General features: G+C 46.3%; 1 long non-coding RNA gene across 1 annotated transcript in view; it reads right to left on the minus strand.

Annotated features, from left to right (window-relative positions):
* Positions 1–18,818: 18,818 nt before the first annotated feature.
* Positions 18,819–20,083, minus strand: part of LOC143821000 (uncharacterized) — a 29,843-nt gene continuing 28,578 nt past the window's right edge. The window contains exon 3 of the long non-coding RNA XR_013225622.1: positions 18,819–19,226. This is a non-coding gene — a long non-coding RNA (uncharacterized LOC143821000). The remainder of the gene's footprint in view (positions 19,227–20,083) is intronic.

The raw sequence follows: 20,083 nt of genomic DNA on the forward strand, positions 1-20,083 counted from the left end.
ACCTTGGTACATAAATACTGGCTATTTTGTCAAGGCCTGGCTTTCTCTTCCCTTGGAGCTTAGCAGGCAAGCAGCCTAGAAAGGCAAAGATATTTTGACGGACCAGAGTTGCAGCTCCAGTCCCAGTCTCCAATCATAGGTCAGGAATGCTCTCCTCTCACACCTTTCCAACTCTTTGCTCACTGATGTAAAAGACAGAGAAACATGTTTCCAAAGTGCAAAAGTCAGCTGGGTGGGAAATGTACCAGAACTCCCCCTTCCACTTACACATTTCCAGCAGTCCAAGAAACACAATTAATTAGTGTTATTGAGCTGCTTTGCTCCCTAATAAAATTATTTCAGAGTGGTTATATGACAAGCCAGGGGTATCGTAGTCTGCACACTGAAGTAATTAGCAGACTCTTTGATTACATTACAGCAAGTTAAAGCACGTTGTTTGGAACACCAGACACATGGAAAACACATGTTGCACTGAGTCCTGAACATGGTAGTTTAGATTAGAGGTGTTGATGAATGGTGTGGAAATTGTTACACAGACTCCAGGCATATTTTGGGCTGTGACATCCATGGACTTCCCAGACACATCGTTTTGGGGGGCGGGCAGCAGGCTTTTGTTTAGTTTTGTTGTTTTTATAATAGAACACAAATAACTGGGAGGATATTTTTAACATCTCCTTTCTACTTTGAAACAAATAAATAATGAATTGCAGCACGAGGGAGCTAAGAACCCGAGCACAAAACAAGGGGAATATGCAAAGGTCTGAGTGACATCATGGTTAGAACAATGGGCTTCGTATGGGATTCATAAAGCTATGAGAGCGGCTGATGGATTTCACCAATGGGATCCCCGCCAGTGCGATGTGGCTGACCACAGGAGGTATTCTTCAAAGAAGCAGATCACACTTTCCCATGTCAGAGGGAGAAGCAGAAATGGCTCCATATATCTTCGTGGTGCTTGGATCCAGAAACAGTTGAGTGTCCCCTTCTCCCAGCTACCAGCTATCTTCCTGAGGCCACAAAGAGACAACCACCAGGCAGTCTTCCTCCATGCCTGGAGCTGGACCTTACTAAGGTAGGGTTGCTGGGTCCTTCCTGGCAACTGTTGGGGGGTGGGGGGACTTACTGGGAATGGGAGGAAGGGTTAGGTGACGCCAATATGGTTATGTCACTTCCCGAGTGCCCTTGAAGAGAGGTCATCACTCTGAGCCATCATGACAATGCTCTGGTATTTGGGTGAAAACTCTATGGTAAAAATGGCTTCTACCATCGAGCTGTTGTCCAAATACCAGTGTGTTGCTGTGATGTCACCAACATCAGTACATACTCTTCTTTCTCCTGGGAATTCCCTCCACCAGCCAGCTGATTGGCAGTGAGGGTTGGGGGCGAGGACTGGTGGCAGGAGATTCTCTGCCTCCACCAGGGAGCTGGCAACCCTGTTCTAAGGGCTGAACTAGAGATGATGGCATCCTCATGGCTATCACAAAGCTACCGGTGCCACTTTAAGATCATTTTAAAAAGACTAGAGGGCCTGGCCCTCAGTGTGGCAGGCTGAGGCACCCTTCTTCCTCCCCCTAAAGTTTATCAAGTCATGAAGAGGCAGTGAAACCCCCTCACTCCTATGGTTATTTTGATACCTGACAAGGTGCAGAGAAGTATCAAGAGTGCTACAGGCCCAGTCAGGGTCAGGACCTCATGACATTGTTCCTCCATGAAACAACATGACATCATCACATTGGTGACATCACAGCAACACTCTGGTATTTGGGCAAAAGCTCTATGGTAGAAGCCATTTTTACCATAGAATGTTCACTACCAGAGCATTGTCCTGACTGCACAGCATGATGCCTTCTTGTCTAGTTTTGACCCTATGAACAACTTCCCCAAGGACCTTTTCTGTTATGTTGTATTGATACCAGAAGCCACAAGAAAGTGTTGTGTCAGAAATTCACATATTGTCTCTGCAGTGTGTTCCCATAGAGCACAAAAGATGGCACAAAAGATGGCCCAAGAGCCAGTTTGCACATTATTTGGAGAGTTGTAGTTCTTTCCATCCTTGTCATTGTTTCCATCCTATACAATCAGGCAATATCTACCACTGGTCTGCCCCTACCACTGGTGTAGACAGGATGCTTAGGTACAATGTTAGCAGTTTCTGCTTCATTGGTAGTCAAGCCATCGACGTGCTGCATAATCACCCTTTCAATATTTAGTCACATGAGTCGATGATGCCAACAGCAATATGGGACCAAACAAGGAAGAGGCTGCAGTCACTCAACTCCAACTAGCTTATGTAACAGAATTGAAAGGGTGCTCTTGCTCAGGTGTATGGGGGCAGGTCGCCACTCCTGTACGGGGCAAACTGAACTCTGTAATATTGTTTCCTTCCCCTGCTTTTCAAACTTCAAAATCCAACATGTCCAAGACTTGCCCGAACATTCTCAGAGAGCCTCCATAATGGCCGTAGTTGGCATAAAAGGAGACATCATCCCCACCACCTTCTCCTGCGGTTAAAAAGACCATCTGTGTCGCATTCATATACTCCTGCTTCACTCAAAACTGTAAATGAATTATGATTTTTCTATGGCAAGAAAAGCAGCCATTCCAGCTGGCTGCAGCCGCTATGGCCAATCACCCAAAGCAGTAGATGACTCCAGGATGAAGATTAAACTCCAGTCTTGGCTGGGAGCAGAAAAGAATTCCCGTCCTAGGAATTGGCCCAGAAGACCCTTTGCCTAATTAACTGCTGCAGGTGGATGGCGGTGAATGTCCTTCTAGTTATTTTTGCAGTTATCACATATGGTTGGGCTGAAAAGTTCTCCCCCTCCTCACTATGAACTTGGCATCTCTGAGGTGGAATATTTTGGGTGATAGCTATCATTCCCCACCACCACCGCCACACACAAGAAACTCATAAAACTCATAAGGAAACTAATCTCTATCAGTTTATGAGGGAAAGAATTAGGAATAATGTTAAAGTATAAGGTGTTAGATGAACTCCGCTCTTTCCATTTTAATTTTAAAAGCAAAGCCTTAGAGAAAAGTCTGCTTTCCCTGGATTTTTCATGTCTGGTTTCATATATGGAAGATCATCCATTTCTGTAAAAGCCTGTTCCCAAACAGGGCGATGGACAGGTTTGGTCAAACTGGAAACATGATGGAACTCCCCATTGGCTGGTTGCAAGGCAAATAATCAGGGCTTTTCCACACATTGGGCATTATCGCATGAAGCCTGCTGTACGGCAAAGCATGAGAAATAATGGCGACTCACCGGCACTCCACACCTCCCGAGCTGTCTCGAATGTTAATGGCCGCTTTTCTCACATCTTGTACTCCTCACTTGCTGCCGAAAACATGAGAAGAGAGAGCAAGGCGCTTTAGTCTTGTTTCACTTTGGCCTGCAACAAAAAATTTTTAAATAGACTTATTCGTTTAAATGCCTATCCGAATTTTCATAGAGGCACAGAAAAACACAGCTAAGGCACGTGCCGACTTATTCGTTGCTCCAGGCAGTTCTCCATTTTTAAAAAGAACTTCCTGTCCTGGGAAGAGGGGAGAGGGAGGTGGGTGCAAAGGTGGGACACTGGAGGCAGAGGTAGCGCTTCTTCACCTCCATACATTTATTTTGCTGGTGGCCTGCTGGTTGTCTGCCGGGGGATAGCGCTTTCTAGGTTGGCAAATCCACTTTTTGTGATTTACCAAGTCGAGCTTTAAAACGGTGGATGTAGTGAGCAGTTTGCTGGCTGAACCAGGGAGGTTTATTGGTTGGTGATGTCATGCGGAGTGGCCGGAATATAGCGCCCTCAAGAGATAAGCATGACGCTAAATTTATGGCATGCCGAAAAGCCCTCGGTATCCTTGACTGGCAGCAGCACTCTTGCTACCCAGCAGAATTGAGGTCAAACCTATTAAGTCTGTGGGTTCAATAGACACAGAAGACAAGCTCTTTACAAATACACCTCTTTTATTAACTCCAACCAGAAACACCAAACATTGACATGACGTGAACTTATATACAGTTTGGCTAGCTGCCAAAGAACCCGATTGGCCCTTAATGCTGGCAACTGATTGGTCCATCCTTCAAGCAAGAGTCTGCAATTGGTTCATTTACAATCCCTCATTTGAATAGTGTTCAGGATTGGCACCATTCAGTCCAGATACATATATAGCAAACATGTTCTTGGATATTCAACCATACCTTCCTTTGAAGCAGCTAATGATCACAATTATCTTACAGAACTACTGGCGCACGTGGTGCATCTGCTAAGAATAAGCCCAGAACTAAAGTCAGCTCTTTGGGGGTATTTATGCGCAGAACCGCTTTTGAGGGGCCCTGGGCAGAGTAGCCAGAGTCCCCCTCCCACACCTCTTCTGCCCACCACCAGGTCCCCAAGCACACCTATCTTCCTGCCCCCACCACGTATCCTGTACCTGTCCATATGTCCCTGCCCTGCCTGCTCATGACCACTCCCCCCCCACACACATATTCACGGCCATCTGCACGGACTTTTCTTGATAGCACTGGGAACTGTGTGGTTAGGAGTGCTGTTGCTGCAACCATCAGGAGCATTAGTTTCCTCACCTGCACATACTTCCCTGGCGGGGCTGGGCAGCCAGGAGCACAGGAGGAGGAGCAATTGCAAGCAAGCAGGCAGGCAGGGGAAGGATGGTCAAGTTGGTAGTAGAGGATGTGTACAGGCAGAGGGCGATGGCAGTGGGGCCTGCAAGAAGTTCTGGGTCCTGGAACATGCACCACTTTAGGGGATGCAGGTGCCAGCCCTGCATGAGCTGCAAACTGGTTTTCAATAGGGAGACTTCAATAGGGAGAAGTGGGCAGGATTTGGGGCAGGGAGAAACCACAGTGTTGTATAATCCTATGGAGTCTATCCATCAAAACAACCATTTTCTCCAGAGGAACTGATCTCTTTAGTCTGGAGATGACCCGTAATTCCAGGGGATCCTGGGGACTGGCATTCCTAGTTCAAAGAGCTTGGAAGACTCCACTATGCACTTCCAAGTCCTGGCGCAGACATATGAAAAAGAATAGGAAGAGTTGGTTCTTATATGCCACTTTTCTCTTCCCGAAGGAGTCTCAAAGTGGCTTACCTTCCCTTTCCTCTCCCTACAACAGACACCCTGTGAGGTAGGTGAGGCTGAGAGAAAGGCTATTCTGCTGATCCCTTCCTTCCCCAAAACATGCCCCTTGCATTACAGAAGTGAATTCAGGCCTTTCATACACCAAGAGCACAGTTTGTGCAGAGAAAACGGTATATGCTTCGTTTAAGTATTCTTTTTTAAGGAGGTTGAGAGGGGACATGATAGCCCTCTTTTAAGTATTTGAAAGGTTGTCACTTGGAGGAGGGCAGGATGCTGTTTCTGTTGGCTGCAGAGGAGAGGACACACAGTAATGGGTTTAAACTTCAAGTACAACGATATAGGCTAGATATCAGGAAAAAGATTTTCACAGTCAGAGTAGTTCAGCAGTGGAATAGGCTGCCTAAGGAGGTGGGGAGCTCCCCCTCCCTGGCAGTCTTCAAGCAAAGGCTGTATACACACTTTTCTTGGATGCTTTAGGATGGTTAGGGCTGATCCTGCGTTGATCAGGGGGTTGGACTAGATGGCCTGCATGTCCCCTTCCAACTCTATGATTCTATGATTCTATGATTCTGTGCTTCAGAAATGCAACAAGTACGGAACTGATGCCACACCCACTTCTATGGGCACACCCCAAACTGCCGAAGGTCCTGACTACAACGATGCTTCCCAATGCTGCCTTGCTAACCTTTTGATTCCTTTGTCACCTTGCCAACGCTGCCAGGACAGAAGCCACCCAACGTACCGTCTAGACCAAGATTGCAGCTCCAATTTCCCATCAGCCTCTGCAAAAGCAAGCAAAATGGTCGCGCCATCTTTGTGTGAAACCCAACTCTGAGACAAACCAGCCCCCTCGCCTTGAATGTTTCCCCAGCCGTTAGCAGCCTATAAACTATTAAGTCTCTTGATCTTTCGAAAAATGCGGCGAGGAAGCCAAACCCACCCGCCTTTTCACTGCCACCCAAGCTTTCTTCTCCTTCTCTACTGGCAATTGGCGCCCCCCCTTCTTGTAAATAACCCCCCTGCCCCAATAAAGCTGTTTTAGAAATTAAGCATCTTCTCATTGGATAGTTTACGGCCAACTCTTTACAAAGCTCAGGGATTACATTCGCACTTCTAGCGTGGTCTTTCCATTATTCTTTGCCACTGGGAAATTCCATCGACCGCTTAATCCTTCATGCCTCAGTAGATGATGCGGGCTCTGGCTCATGCAACCTCTTTCGGAGCCGGGAGCACCAATAATATGCAGCTCAGGTAAACATTGCACCTGCACAAAATAATGTCAGCACTGACGTGGCAAAGCAGTTAGGGGACGAAGCAAAAATAAGCAGAAGTCATGTGGCCACCTTGAAAGGCAGCCATTTTCTCCTATGGAATTGATCTTGGTTGTCTGGAGATATCTGGAGGTTGACAATCTAGCTCAGCACACACTCTCACACATACTTATATGGGGGAAAAGAAGAAGAAGAAGAAGAAGAAGAAGAAGAAGAAGAAGAAGAAGAAGAAGAAGAAGAGTTGGTTCTTATATGCCACTTTTTTCTAGCCGAAGGAGTCTCCAAGTGGCTTACATTCTCCTTCCCTTTCCTCACCCCACAACAGACACCCTGTGAGGTAGGTGAGGCTGAGAGAGCCCTGAAATTACTGCTCTGTCAGAACAGCTCTGAAGAAGAGGAGTTGGTTCTTATATTCTGCTTTTCTCTACCTGAAGGAGCCTCAAAGTGGCCTACATTCGCTTCCTCTTCCTCTCCCCACAACAGACAGAAAGGTAGCCCCAAACAGCTATTGTTGAAATGCAACTGATGCTCTCCTTTATTTATGTTGCATTAGAATTATGTTACTTTTTAAAATAATTCGGAGCTCAAAAAAAACCTTGCTTTGATGAACTCTGGAATCCCTGCAGAATTGGTTGCTCCCCGAAAACATAAATCTGCCAGCCTTTGCCAAATCCCTCAAACCAACAGTTCAGCGGCAATAATTAGCACAGAGTCCTGTTGAAAAACGGAGAAGCGTTGATCTGGTGAAGCATTATGCGAAGCTGGAAGATTTATTTAGCCTCAGCGCTATAAAAGGGGAGGGGGGTCTGCTTAAACTCATTCATCTAATTTATACATCTGGAAAGTGGCAATTCCCCCTCCCTCCACGCTGTCTCTGACCCTGACTGCAGCAGTGGTAATGACAGGAAGTACATGGAGGGGGGGGGATTGTTTTCCTAAGCTACCGGAGTTTCTGTGCCTGAATTTACTGCCTTCCATAATAACAACCTGTGCTTTTATTCTGTTAGAACAGGAGTCATGGTAAGCCATTATAAGTCATTTGATATTTACCATATATCCAAACGCTTTCCAAACAGTCATCAACATTGTGTTTGCTTTTTTTTTTGACCGCTGAGGTGCTAAGAGAAGCAAGGATTCGCCCCAGAAACAGAGAAAGCATTATTCATGGCTCGAACTCCACCTGCCTCCATTAGCAAGGGGCAAGGACGGCCCTGCCCTCAGCCAGAGAGGGGCCTTTACCTCAGGCACCTGATGGGCCACGAGAGAAAGGGAAATTGTCACATGCTCTTGCCCTGAGGTTTTGCTGCCTGCCACTGTTCTGAGTGGCGGCAGGGGTGAAATGTTAAAAATTGTTGACGTTGAAGGTCACTTCTGACGTTGACGCCACTTCTGAGGAAACCAGGATACAATGGCCACCATTCTAGGAATCTGCTGCTGTTTCCAGGTTTTCCTTGCAATTGACAGCATGCCACTCTCCCAAACCATGTCCCCACCCCTACCCACCTGCCCGCTCTGCCTTAATTTTATTTATTCATAATTATATTTTGTAACGTCATGCTTGATTATAAATTCTGGTTATTTGGAAAGGAAGCTTCCATGTAATCAGATGCTTAGGGGTTTCCTACTGAGCCAATTGTACACTAGTCCCTTGAACAGTGCCAGCATGGTGTAGTCAGCAGGGGTAGTCAAACTGCGGCCCTCCAGATGTCCGTGGACTACAATTCCCAGGAGCCCCTGCCAGCATTCGATGGCAGGGGCTCCTGGGAATTGTAGTCCACGGACATCTGGAGGGCCGCAGTTTGACTACCCCTGGTGTAGTGGTTAAGAACAGCGGCTTCTAATTTGGAGAGCCGAGTTTGACTCCCCACTTCTCTACATGCAGCCAGCTGGGTGACCTTGGGCCAATTACAGTCCTGGTAGAGTTGATCTCACAGAATAGTTCAGTTAGAGCTCTCTCAGCTCCACCTACCTCACAGGAATTTATTGTGGGGACAGGAAGAGAAGGTGATTGTAAGCTGCTTTGAGACTCCTTTGGGTAGTGAAATGTGGGGTATAAAACCCAACTCTTCTTCTTCTTGAATCAGAAATAATTTACCTCATGATCATTAAGCCACACAGGTACCACTTATCATGTTGAGGGCCAAACTAGACAAAATGGCTTCCCTAAATCTGTTGCAGGGCCTCGCCGCCATTTTGCAACATCAGCTTCCCTCTTGGGAACTCCTTTAAGTAGATCCACTTAATTCTGGTCAGGACCGCCACTGTGTGAGGACAGGATGGATCCCGGGTTTGGATCGATCTGAATTCGGAAGGATTGACAATTGGGGGAAACAAGTAAGTTCAGAACCAGCCCAGGAGGAGGGAAAGAGGAAACAGCATGGGGAGAGGGTTTATTTTATTTTATATTTAATTTTATTTTATTCCTTGGATTTTTAGCCCCCCCCCCCCCCACTCTCCGGGGACTCATGGCAGGGTACAATTTTAAAAAACCATAAAACGTGATAAAACTCCATCGCCTAACAAAATAACAAAACATAGATAAAAGAGGATAAAACAAGATTGGCGGTATAATCCCTCCCCCCATCCCTGTAGCTGTCCACCCTCCAGGGTGGGATATACTGGATGTTATTGCATAACCTGAGGAGGATGCAGGGAAACACAAAGCACCTCTGCATGTCCCTGCAGGTTCCTCACTTCACAGTTGGCTCCATCTAGACTGGCACTTTCATCCAATTAGGGACAGACTGGCCGGGCAAAATGACCCAGGAAAAGGGTTGTGCCCCCAGGTCTGCCCTGGACCCATGCCCCTCCCGTACAAAAAAACAGGGGGAGAAGGAGGGAGCCTGCCTGCTCTGGCCCTACCGCCCAAAGGTGTGGGAAAGAGGTAGTTTACCCAACTGGCTGGTGACACCATCTCCAGAACACGGGAAGCTTGGTCAGACCAATCGTCACTTTCCTTATTCTGCACGGGATTTGGGCAGGCCAGACGTGGTCTCCCTTGTCAGGATATGCTTTGCTGATAGGGTTGCCATCTCTCTGGAAGAGAATTGCCTCACTCTTTCAATAGAGGTTCTACCTGTTGATGGTTTCCACTGCCCATTTCCCTACATTATGTCTCTACATGTTGTAGTGGTTAGGAGTGGGGACTTCTAATCTGACAAACCAGGTTTGATTCCCCGCTCCCCCACATGCAGCCAGCTGGGTGACCTTGGGCTTGCCACAGCACTGACAAAGCTGTTCTGACCTAGCATTAATATCAGGGCTCTCTCAGCCTCACCTCCCTCACAGGGTGTCATCGACTTCTTCTTCTTCTTCTTCTTCTTCTTCTTCTTCTTCTTCTTCTTCTTCTTCTTCTTCTTCTTCTTCTTCTTCTATTATTAAATGATCACGTTTTTTTTTTCTCCAGGCCTGTTGTTAGCAACGTTACAAACTACCTTTAGAAGCACAGAGGAGAAAGCTTTACATTGGCTCCCTCACTTCATTAAAGCATGCTGGATCCATCCCAAAGTATCTGATTACCAAAGTGATGAAGATTGGGGGAAAGTTTGCCCTATATCTCAAGCTGCTTAGTTTGGCCAGAGGAATTTCTGGCCTTGGGTGTTCGCAGGCCATTTTTCTCAGACAGGTGGCCACTTTTTGAATTGATCAGGGTGGCAGGAGTCAAAATATGCTACATTCCACTTGGTTAGGCCTGAAATGAGAAAATAAGCCTAACCAGAGGCTTAAATGCATGTCTGAATCAACACAAAATGCACCTGGTAGTTTTTATTCTGCGCCTTTTGCCATGACTATGTGAAAATTTATGGATGGGTGAATTCCCCCCTTGTTTGAAAGAAAACCCACACATCTTGTTCCCCACTCGCCCGGCTGGCCACATCTGTTTGCACTTGGTCTTCCCATCCATAACTCGGCACGCGGGGCAGCAGTTTTAGAAAAGACAACTTTTTATTGATGTCGCTGGGAAATAAGAGTTATAGCCGTGTGGCAGCTACCGAGCCCTTGTGGCTGCTGAAGTCAGGCCAATGAAAAGGGTCCATTTCTTACCGCTTTGATGCGTGAACGGCATTTCTTCATCCACCTCAACCTGGCAAATAATTATTCAGTAGGTGCTCACTAAAGTTGTCACTGTTTGCTTTGGACCTTTTATTGTGTCTTTAACAGCAGGTGGACACATACAAATTAAAAGGGTGATTTTCTTTTGGCCTGGAAAGTGATGAAAAAAAACGTCACCTGCTAAATTTCTGTGTGCCAAGCCAGAGGGACTAGAACAGAATCTGTAAGAAGTGGAGATACCTTGCCTTCTTCCATTGCTTTTAAAGAGCAGTTGGGAGAGTGTTGCAATAAGATAAAGCCTCTTGTGGCTCTGTCCATGAGGCTTTGAGTTCAATCCCAGCAGCCGGCTCAAGGTTGCAGCAGACATGCAGTCTGAAAGCTCTGCCCATGAGGCTGGGAGTTCGATCCCAGCAGCCGGCTCAAGGTTGACTCAGCCTTCCATCCTTCTGAGGTCGGTAAAATGAGTACCCAGCTTGCTGGGGGGTAAATGGTAATGACTGGGGAAGGCACTGGCAAACCACCCTGTATTGAGTCTGCCATGAAAACGCTAGAGGGCGTCACCCCAATGGTCAGACATGACTCGGTGCTTGCACAGGGGATACCTTTACCTTTACCTTTAAGGGGTGTGGAAGATGTTGAATTTCTCATTGAGAGGAGATCTGACTGGAAACTTTCCTAGTCACAGCTCGGACACTCTACCAAGTAGAGATTAGGCCACAAGAAGTGAGGGACCCACAAGGACTTGCATCATTTCCTCCATATGCCCTTGCCTGCTTACTTCTTCCCTTCTTACTCCTCCACCGGCCTTTCTTCCATCTGCCTACCCACCTTCCCCTTTATCTTCCTAAGCCACTCTTCTCCTCATTTGGAACCCAAAGCACGTTTGATCAGTCTCCTCTCCTTCGCTTTATCCTCATATCAGTCCTGGGAGATGAATCAGGCTAAAAGAAAGAGTAGCCGGCCCCAGGTCCCTTGGCTGAATTCTGTGGCAGAGTGGGAATCTGAACCTAGATTTCCCAGTTGAACCCAGCCTTTCTCAAACATTTTACCCTCTTCTCACAGCTGCCTTCCCAGTTTGGCATGGGCAGTCCTTAAAGCATCAGTCTCCCACGTATAGTTGAGACAAAAAATGATGGAAGCTTAATGTGTCATCAGGTCCAGGGGTAGTCAACCTGTGGTCCTCCAGATGTTCATGGACTACAATTTCCATGAGCCCCTGCCAGCGTTTGTTGGCAGGGGCTCATGGGAATTGTAGTCCATGAGCATCTGGAGGACCACAGGTTGACTACCCCTGATCAGGTCAATAACGTCACATTCTGTCTCTCTGGTTTGTAACTCTACTTTCAGGCAATGAAATGGTTCAAAGGCAATCACCAACACCACTTATTAGGACCACAATCTGCTGTTGCGGGTTATATGGTAGGGCCGGGAGGAGAGCCTAAGCTGCATGCTCTTCATTTCTGCTATGGCCCTTGTTTCTTAATAATATGTCCATGTGCGTGCCCCATTCCACAGCAGAACTGTTGCCTTTCCTGGGACCTGCAAGTGAAAATGACAACACGTCCAGAGACATGCTCACAAAGGTGAAATATCTGAGATTTGCTCATAGGATGACACAAGCGTCTGCACAGCATGGATTAATAAAGTTTTGCCCTGCAAATGACTGGGGAGCGTGCCAGAGTATCTTTTCTGTTAGTGAAATAAAGCAGCCGACTTTTAAGACAGTCAGAAATGTAATTTGTTCATTTCTCAAGTCTAGAAACACATGCTGTCTTTCTGCAATGCGGTGGGATGGGGAGAAAATTACATATTTTTCCAGTGGAATGAAGGCTAGGACCCTTAACGCCAAGGCAGTAGCAGAGGGGTCTCCTTCTACAGCCGAGATGTGCCCGAAACGAAACGTTGTTTATGACCAGTGGAAAAACCAAACGAACTGTATTTCCTGCATCAAACACCAAACTATTTGGTCCCAATTTATGATCCGAGCTCTCACAGTTCCTGGGGCAGAGGGTTCTTACAGTTCTGCTTCTTGCAACAAATTCATATTATTTTTAAACAGAGAACTGAACATAAAATAAAATGGAAACCGTCGCAGTCAGGCAGAGCAAAGCAGAAGCACAGGCAGCCCAGTAAAACATTGCTTCGGCCATAACAGCTCTCTATTCTAGGGGCCTTCTGCAATCATTCGCTCTTTGTCGGTTTCTGGAAGGCTAAAAAGGATCCAACTTGGTGGGTGTTCCTCCAGAAGACAGAAGAATTCCATCTCAAGAGCATGGAAAGCCTTACTCTTTAAAAAACGGATCCCCCAACTTGTTGAGCCTCTGGGCACATTGGGGACTTTAGGAAACAGAAACAAGTGCCTCAAGACAAATGGCTGCCACGGGGGAGCAATTGTAAGAAATTGGTCTTTTCAACTCAGAACTGCATAGCCACAAAATTCAGTAACAGCCTTCCTGTGCGAGGAAGCCTCTTTATGGGGCATATTTCGATAAGTGTGGTGTAGTGGTTAAGAGTGGCGACTTCTATTCTGGTGAGCCAGGTTTGCTTCCCCGGCCCTCCACATGCAGCCAGCTGGCAGGGGTTTATGAGAATTGTAGTCCATGGACATCTGGAGGGCCATAGTTTGGCCACCCTGATAGGAGATGGTGGGCCTTGATGCAATCTGGGCCCAATCAGATCAGGGTATTAAAGCTCAAAAAGCAGCACTATGTGTTGGGCAGGGGCTCATGGGAATTGTAGTCCATGGACATCTGGAGAGCCACAGTTTGGCCACCCCTGTCCTATATAAATGTACCTGGAGGTCTCATCTTTCTTCTTTTGGGGCCATTTCAAAACTGTATAACAAGATGCCCATGATACTTGCTGTGATCAAAATGAGAGGAGGCTGGATGTTGGATTTCTGGTTTAAAATGTTCCTGCCATCTCTTTTGTTTTTGTATTATCTGGCAGTATTTTTTAAAATTCTAAATGGGCTTTGGAAAATGGAAGTTTCCTTGGGGCTTCAGCAAAAAGGGGCAAATCAATGTTTCAATGAACAGGGAGGAGGATCATGCTTTGCACTAACATCATGAAATGTCATGACCTCAAACAGGGCTTGATCCAAGAACTTTGTTTCTAGTTCCCCAGTAAGATGTGGGCCTGGTTGAAAAACTTTCAGTTTGAGCTGCGTGGCGCCCTAGATGTTCATAAGATGAACTCTTTTGAGTGGTTATCTGAAGGATGTTGTCAAAAGACAGTTTTTTGAACTACTGAAGTCCTTCAAATCCAGCCTCCTCCCATTTTGACCACAGCAAATATCATGGGCATCTTGTTATACCCTCCCCCCTTAGATTCCTCTGCACACGATCCAGCCTTCTAGCCAGGCCTGCATTCGTACCCTGTGCCAGTTGCTAACAAGGCCTTGTGGAGCATTTGATTTCATCATTTGTAAAAAGGTTGGAAAAGCAACCGGCCAATTTCTAACAACAGTTGCTCATTCTTGGCCAACTGGCTTGGCAGGAGGCAAGAGCTGAGGGTGGGTTTTTTTTTTCTCCAGAAAGAGCTTTCTTGACATTCCACTGTGAGCTAAAGTGTTTGCAAATTACAGTTTTGCAATGGCCAGATGTTTCTTCCGACAGAGAAGGAGATGGCCCCAAAAGAAGGAAGATGAGACCTGCCCTCTGGTCTGTTACAACCTGTCAGCCCCGCAGTTAACAAATGGCATTCGACCATCTGAAGACTACTAAATTTGTGTGATTAATGAATTGATAGCGCAGCCACAATATATTTATAGCTGTATCCATCAGCATGATGCCATTTGCACAACATCACCGGGAAAAGTGGAAGGGAGGCCGGCAGATTAATCTCTCCGCCCGGTACAGAATAGCAGCAATGGAAACTGGAGTTTTTCACACAAAGCAGGCTCTTGGCTTCATGTGTACCTTTTGCTGCTCAGCTCCGTTCAAAAGGAAGCTACTTGTTTCTGTTGCCCTCTGTTTCTTGTTTTCAGGGGGAACTGAGACTCCGGAGGGATTTCCATGACATTAAGCACCAAAAGTGACAAAAGTGACAAAGCAAAAAAGGTAGATGAAAGGCAAGGAGGGATCTCTGCGAAAGACCACCCAAGTCACTTGATTAGAATGGCTTGTCTAGGTAGGTGAGATAAGATAGCGATCCCCAACCTGTGGGCCGCGGACCACATGTGGTCCTACGACTAATTGGAGGTGGGCCCCGAAGGACGCCTTCTCCCCCCCCCCCCCGGCCCTTTACAACACACTTCCGGTGTCATTGTCTCCCATCCCTCCCAGATGGGACTATCTCGTTGCAGAGAACCAAGCTCAGGGTTCCCATTGATTTGTCATTGTCATGAGTTAAAATTTCCAAGAAAATAAAATGTTCCTTATGTTCATTGTTGTGGCGTGTCTGTATCTTATTTTGAAGGGATGTTTAAACATTACCATAGTGACCAGAGAGCGTTAGGGCAGTGGTTGAGAGTAGAGGAGTAAACTACCCCCCCCCCCACCGGGCCTCAGTAAAAGGCATTGAGTGGTCCCCGGTGATAAAAAGGCTGGGGACCACTGCTTTAAGAGGTGTTCTAGCGGCCAAAATTGAGATAGTCCAGCATGTTATGTGTTGTGCCTGTAGTTCTTCCGAGGACAGAGCTTGAGGTCCGACGTGGGGTTGTAAGCCTGCCATATAATTGACCAATGCACGGCTCGATCCTGTCTGCCAGATCCAGTCAGTTCAGAGTGAAACTGACCAATAGCACGCACAGGCGGGAAGATCTATTGTGGGGCTTTGCTATATAAGTTGGGGTTGGTTGTGGGTTTATTTGGTTCAGTTTTGCTTCTTTCTACCATCATGCTGGGGTCACAATAAAAAGCTGAAATGAACTCCCGGTGTCCTGGGCCCATTCCTGTACACATTGACTAGTGCACTTGCAATGTGCTTTCACAGCTGGATTTTTCTGTGTGATTGCTGGTGGGTTATAGAGCCCCCTCCACATGACGTCACCTGCATCCCGAGGTTGTCCAGGGGCTGGCTCATGTTTTGCCTCGGGGTGAGGGAAATCACAAGAAGTGGATTTGCCACTTTTTATCTCGCATTCCATAGGTGAGCAACCGGGGGCAAGCCCATTTGGAGGAGGAAAGGTGTGACAGTCTCTGTAGCATTGTCCCGCCCTCTCACCCGCCCTCCTCTCTCCATTTCCTGCTGTAATTTTTATTTTAAAAAATAGTGCGGCCTGCATTGCCGCGTGACTGCAAAGCTACTTTGTCAAAGGTCAAATAAAATCTTCTGCAAAGTGTCCGCAGTCTTTCTGAGATCAGGCAGGCAAAACACAGTCCCGTTTCTGATTTCTGGAGGTGGGGAAGGAGCCGGGAAAGAAAGGGGAGGCGGCAGATCAAGCAGCTTTCTCCCGTTCACCCAAGCCCAATTCTCCATCTCCATGTCTGAACAGGAATTCTACTCGCTGGTGCCCAAATCCAAACCATTGCACTATACCTTAAGGCAGGGGTAGTCAAACTGCGGCCCTCCAGATGTCCATGGACTACAATTCCCAGGAGCCCCCTGCCAGCATTTGCTGGCAGGGGGCTCCTGGGAATTGTAGTCCATGGACATCTGGAGGGCCGCAGTTTGACTACCTCTGCCTTAAGGGCTAATGGTGCACATGTGGTTTGTTAACTTGGACATAGTTGTGCATGATGTTGACTGTATTTACCTTTAATGGGAATCAAGAAGCTCTCGGGGTCTTTCTGCCTCGGCCCAATAAAACCGTTGCTTTTGCTTCTGGAGAAAAGAGTCTGGTCAGCCTGAGCTGCTCTTCTTCCAAGAAAGCAGGCAGAAACGCTATTTAAAATCTGGTTAAGATTATGCGTTTTCTGCTTTAGGGGGTTTGCTAAGCTCATTATAGAAGCAGAATGAAATTCCACAGTGCATTTAACATTTTTTTTTTATTGTTGTTATGATTTTCTGGGCTTTGCTGAGCTAATAGAAATTGACTTCGGCCATCCGTGATCCAAGAAGGAAAAAAGACACAGGAATTCTGCAAGCCTGGACGCCATTGCAATGCTGTGAGACTACCAGTTTGGCTACTCAGATGCTTGGCTGATTCCAAAGAAGGATTAAGAGGATTTCATTTCAATTTCCAAGTTATGAAAAGCCGTACAAGCTGAGACAATAGAGTTTTGCCACATATTTGAAGCAGGATAACTTTTGGGAAGCCATCAGACTTCTGGTCACCTCTTGCATTCTGTAAGGCAGGGGTAGTCAACCTGTGGTCCTCCAGATGCCCATGGACTACAATTCCCAGGAGCCTCTGCCAGCAAACGTTTGCTGGCAGGGGCTCATCAGAATTGTAGTCCATGAACATCTGGAGGATCACAGGTTGACTACTCCTGCCTTATGTGGCTTTAAACCCCCCCCCCCATAGAAATATCTTGGGCTAATTCTGCACATGGAAGATAATGCACTTTCAATGTGCTTTTGCAGCTGAATTTTCCTGTGCAGAACAGGAAAATCTACTTCTAAGGTGCACTGAAGGTGCATTAACCCTTGGGTGCAGAATGGGCCTTAGTCTTCATGGTGTCAGCAAGGGCAACCAGGGCAGTGCATCGTGAAATGGAAATGGTCGTTATATTCTGCCCTTCTGGGCACATGAAAGAGATTATCTCAGTACCACCACGTTGGGAAATGTACCCCACCCCCAAATATTTTTTAAAAGAAGTCTTTAATAGGAAAAAACGTGCGGCTCACAATTTGAATGGGAATGCTGGAAAGGCATACGTGTAGAGTTTGCTGAACTAGAAAAAAACCTCCATAGGGAAAGTCAGTGATGCAGCAAGTGGGGCTGATTTTAACATCTGTGCAAGATGCTTGATACGTGTTCTGGCTCTTCATAAAGTGTCTTTACAGTGGGTTGAATCCCGTCAAGCACCAGACATGGGCCTTCCTCATATTCTCCTCCATACAATAGCCCTTTTTGCCTCCTGAACACCTGATACTGAAAATCACAAGAGGAGAGAAATTCAGATGAAATCGCTCTCATGTCCTAGTTTTGTCTTCAGAGCGTCTGGGGCTCCTCTTCACTGACACGTTCCTTTTTTGTCCCTGTGAGTCCTTGTGGGCCCCATGGATTCCTGCATCTGTTTTTCTGGGCGTCGAAAAGAGGCTGCTGGCGTAAAGGGAACATGGGGGATATCTACGTCCAGGAGCATGTTGTGCTGGCTGTTTTGAAGGATACAATCCAGTTTTCCCCTTCCTGCTAACGTAAGGTGACCAGATTGTCCCACTTTCGGAGGGACAATTGGGGGTACCTGGCAAATTGTACTTATGCTGAAATTTATATATATATATACATACACACACAAGGTTGACTCAGACTTCCATCCTTCCGAGGTCGGTAAAATGAGTACCCAGCTTGCTGGGGGGTAAACGGTAATGACTGGGGAAGGCACTGGCAAACCACCCCCTATTGAGTCTGCCATGAAAACGCTGGAAGGCATCACCCCAAGGGTCAGACATGACCAGGTGCTTGCACAGGGGATACCTTTACCTTTACCTTTACCTTTACCTTTACCTTTACACACACACACACACACACACATATATATAACAATACTATTTTTGCGTTCTATGCATTCTATGAAACTTTTTGTTGCTCCATATAGACCAACGTTTTAATCAAGAACCCCTCCCCCCCCCGGTCAATGGTGTCCCACTTTACCAATGTTGAAATCTGGTCACCTTATGCTAAGACCTTCCTTTTCTGTTTGGAATCCCATCTGAACAGCTTGATAAGGTGATTTGTCACATATCTCTGGATAATTTCCATCAGAAAACTCATAAGAACTTTTTCAGCACAAGGGATGTGCACTTTGGTGTGGCCTGGCCACCTCGGCGATCACCGAAGCCTGAGGTGGCCAGCACCACGGCGTGGAGAGGGGGGTCAGCAGTGGTGATCGCCAAGGTGGCTGCACTGCGCCAAAGCGCACATCCCTCAGTCTGCATTAGGGTTCCCCCCCCCCCAACAAGCAAAACCCTACTAAGGTGTCAACAATGTTCAAAAATTGGCCTGGTTCAATACCAATAAACATTACACTGTGATCTATTTCACAGCATACGAGCAGATGGTTACTCAAAAATCTGGATATGATGTGTCATTCATTAGGTCACTATTATGTCAAGTAACTGACACATAGCACATATCTGGCTTCAAAGAGATTTTGCACAGGCCAATCTGGGGCTGATTTTGATGCTGTGAAGCTAATATTTGTGTCTGTATCATTTCCATGCCAAGCAACTGCTGATTTCAGGATTTAAAAAAAATAATCTTGACTGCTTTCCTGCACATTCTCCAAAAAACAGAACATTTGCTGTTGAACATAAGCTATTTATTAATGTTGGAAAGATGTTTTTTCTTGGGGGGGGGGGCTTTAGATACATTTCTCAGAAACAAAAAATGACAATGAAAACCAAACAGGGTGATTGGTGACTGGTAACCATTAAGAATTGTATCCAGCCAGTTTTGCTTACATTCACACAGAATCTTGTAGGTGTGGATTGAAGGACTCATAATATTTCAATAAAAGACCATAAGCTCCATGGAATTACCCTAGCAACACTTTTCTTCTACAGCCAAACTATTTCTTGCTTCTTTTTCTCATGGCAGTCCATAGCTTTGTGGCATGCAGGAGGGAGAGGGCATATTTCACATATCTGATGACAGAACACAGGTCTGTCAAAGGCAAAACAAAGAACAGCAAGATTATTTCTAGAAAGCTTCATGTATGTAAATAGCAGCTGGAAAGTTCACTTGATGGTGTTCAGTGCCTGGCAACACAAAAGAAAAGTACATAAGGCATATCAAAATCCAAAATATGAAAAAAAAAATCTGACAAGCATACAATTGTAAACAATATTTACTATACAAATAACAAGAATGCAAATACACCGAAAAATCAAAATGTCCAATTTTCAACATTGTGCCATCTGCGGCTAATTAAAACTGCAAACTGGAGTCATGAACAGACAAGACGGAGGCCAGACCTGGAATTTAAAAACCATGGAATTAAAAAGAAAAAATCCTACTTCGGAGTTAAACCCCTCCCAAATAATAGAATGAGTACTTATCTGTAAACTGCTCCATGGGAGCGGTAGTAATAAAACGCTAAGGGCAATGTGGGAGGAGAAAGGGGAGGGGCGAGTCCGGGATAAAAACTCACAGGGGACTCAATGCCTGGCTTCGTGGCTCCTGACTGGCTCCTCCGAGTGTCAGTCCGGGAGGTGAGGGGGCCGGGGGAAGAGCCTTCACTGCCGGGAAAGGAGCAGGGCCGCCGCATTGGGGGGGGGACTAAATATTCCAGCTAAACTCCATTTTGAGTGTATATTCATCAGACCATTTCTGTGTTATCCTGTTTACTAAGTTTGAAAACAGCCACCAATTCAAATCAAGGAGCCAAAAAAGATCTTTTGGTTATTCTGTATGAGATGCTAAATAACATCAGCTGTTCGCTCTTTGGCACCCATGGCTGCTGCTCTCTGCTCTTCAAGAATAGGTCATCTGATCAGTTTGCCAGAAGCAAAATTCATATTTTTCATCCCACCCTGAGGACCTGGCATGCAAAATATATTTATTTATGCCCTGTTTTCTCCCCAGTGGGGATCCAAAGTGGTTTACAACACTGTTA

This window comes from Paroedura picta, chromosome 11, assembly GCF_049243985.1.
Source record: "Paroedura picta isolate Pp20150507F chromosome 11, Ppicta_v3.0, whole genome shotgun sequence".
Classification (NCBI taxonomy): Eukaryota; Metazoa; Chordata; class Lepidosauria; order Squamata; family Gekkonidae; genus Paroedura; species Paroedura picta.